The 2,575-nt window shown below is 35.3% G+C and overlaps 1 protein-coding gene across 1 annotated transcript in view; it reads left to right on the top strand.

Moving 5' to 3' along the window:
* The window catches only part of WDR44 (WD repeat domain 44), a 102,737-nt gene that overhangs the window by 66,394 nt on the left and 33,768 nt on the right, over positions 1-2,575 (top strand). The gene's annotated exons all lie outside the window — the stretch shown is intronic.

Here is a 2,575-nt window from a genome sequence, read left to right as displayed (position 1 = left end):
CAGACACTTTTTACCCCTTTATTGTTCATCTTGCTGATTGTTCTGATTGACAAGAATGTCTTCACAATGAATAATGAGGATATAACAATATTTTATTAAATTGGACATGTGGTTAAGCCAATTTATAAAGATTCTATATAAAAATAATAAAAACAAATACTTTGGTGCCTAAGAGTTAATGCTTTGCTTGTTTAGAAAAATACATTTTTCTAGAATGATGCATTCTATGACTTTTAATTAGGTGTTATTGTGTTATTATTTGTGATTGATGTTTTCTGTGTGTGTGTATATACAGTTGTATATACATACATGCCTTTTTACAATTACTATGTCGTTTTAGGACGTGTGTCCCCATCACCTTCTCAGGAAAGTCTAAATTCATCAAAATCTGATACAGATACAGGGGTATGTTCATTATTTTATGGTTACTATTGTTACATGCTATGATTTTTTTTTAACCATAAAGTACCTTATTGTTTATCAGATATAACAGATTCATGAAAGTAGTTAAAATTGAGATGCATTAGAAATGAGAATTCTTTCTGTTAGAATTAGTAAATGAAAAATTGTGATGGTTAAGGGTTGTCAGACAGTATCTAATATTACTCAAGCTACCATACTAATGTAAATCTAAACAAAAGAAATTCCCTCTCCTCAAATCCATGTGAGATACTTTATTTAAAAATTTTCTCCTATTTTTTGCCCACACCACACAGCATGTGAGATCTTAGTTCCCTGACCAGGGACTGAACCTGTTCCCCCTTCAGTGGAAGCACAGTGTCTTAGACACTGGCCCACCAGGGAAGTCCCTAGATATTTTTAAAATGATAAAAGTAACGGATACCTGAATAAGAAATAACTAAGAAAAGAAAGAAAGATACTGAAATATCTTAATTTTTCCATCTTCTTGGTTTAGTAAATGCTTTATCCCAGTGTCAGGTAGTTTAAAATATCTTAATGATTTTCATTTGGTCTCAGAGCTGGAAAGTTAAATATAACCAGTTTTAAACCTAAAAAGCAGAATGCAAAATATTCTAAGCTGTCCCCTGTGATGCTTATGTGTTGAGTGAAGCAAAGGTTATGTAAATACAGAGAACCTAAAATGTTCACCTGCTCAGTAGTATTTTCCTGGGATTTCATTAGCTCTATGGTATTTGACACTAATTTTTCCCTACTCTAAACATTCTCCCCTCAGCTTTCCATGGTTCTCTTCTTCCTTGTTGTCTTCCTATACCCCTGCTGTCTCTTCCTCTTCCACCCCCTTAAGTATTGCTGTTTCTCCTGAGTTTTGTCCTTTGTCCATTCTCAATTAAGATATTCACTCACTGCTTCCAATCCTGAACTGGCTTTGGCTCTAAAATTCTTGATTTCTTTCAAGAGCTTTATGTTTTTTAAACAACAATGAAATCTTATTGTGCGTGCTGCCCTTTTCACATAACAATATATAAAGGCTCTATCCACCTACATGTTCTTTAAGCACATCAATTTTGAATATCTGTTACATGTTCCACACACTGCTAGATTCAGCAAAATCAAAGGAGACTTATTTTGTGGCCTCAGGGATCTTGCTGACTAGTGAAATAGATATACCTGCAGTTCATAGTATTCGATGGTAATACTCTATTGAAGATACTACACAAATATACAAGTTAGCCTTATGAATCTAGGTATCAGGAAAAGCTCCCTGGAGGCTTTTGAATGAGGAGTAAGACAAGGAAGGAAGGGAAGTATCAGAGCAGATAGCAAGTGCAAAAGCATGGAGGCTGAAACAGCATGGCATGTTAAAGGTACTGCCTGGCTGGACCAAAGGCTGCGTGTGTGGGAGTTGTAGGAAAGGTAGACAGGATTGGGATTTTAAGTGGCTTTTTATGTTAAACCAAGGCATGAACTTTATCCTCAAGGTACTGGGGAAGGATGGGCTTTGAGCAGTTTAGATCAGAAGCTGAGTTAAAATGTTTAGATTTTTGTTTTGGAAAGAGCATTCTGGTAGCAGTGTAAAAGACAGATTGGATGGAGGTTCCAGGCTAGAGACAGGGAGACCATTTAAGAGGCTTTCAACTTCATAAATAAATGAGTACTTCAATTATGGTAGATTATGATAGCAATGAGTCTAGAAACCATAAAGAGGAGCTGAATTTGAGAAATATAAAAGAACGAATTGATAACTCATTACCTGGGGCAAAAAAATGAGTAGCATAGGATGATTCCCATGTGTCTGACTTGAGCAGCTGGTTAGATATTAATGATCATTCATGAAAATGTTTTTTATTATTATTTACCCACAACCCTGCTTCTGCTCTTTTGAGCCATCTTTAATGGCATCAACATCCATAAGTTACCTTTTTAACTCAGTTAGAAACACTCTCTTACTCTCTTACTTTTTCTTTCTTACTCACAGGTCAAATTAGTTAAAAATTCTATCCAATCTACCTCTTCCTATGCCCATGGAATCTGTCACCTCATCACTCACATCATCTTGACCCTTGATACTTATTTAGATGCTTGCTGTAGCCTCCTAATTGGGTTTTCTGTCTCTGGTCTCTACTGCCACTAGATTTTTTTTTTTTTTTTTTTT

Source organism: Bison bison, unplaced genomic scaffold (assembly GCF_000754665.1).
Source record: "Bison bison bison isolate TAMUID 2011002044 unplaced genomic scaffold, Bison_UMD1.0 scf7180017864367, whole genome shotgun sequence".
NCBI lineage: Eukaryota > Metazoa > Chordata > Mammalia > Artiodactyla > Bovidae > Bison > Bison bison.
The sequence above is the reverse complement of the archived record's forward strand: the minus strand, read 5'-3'. Positions and strand labels throughout refer to the sequence as shown.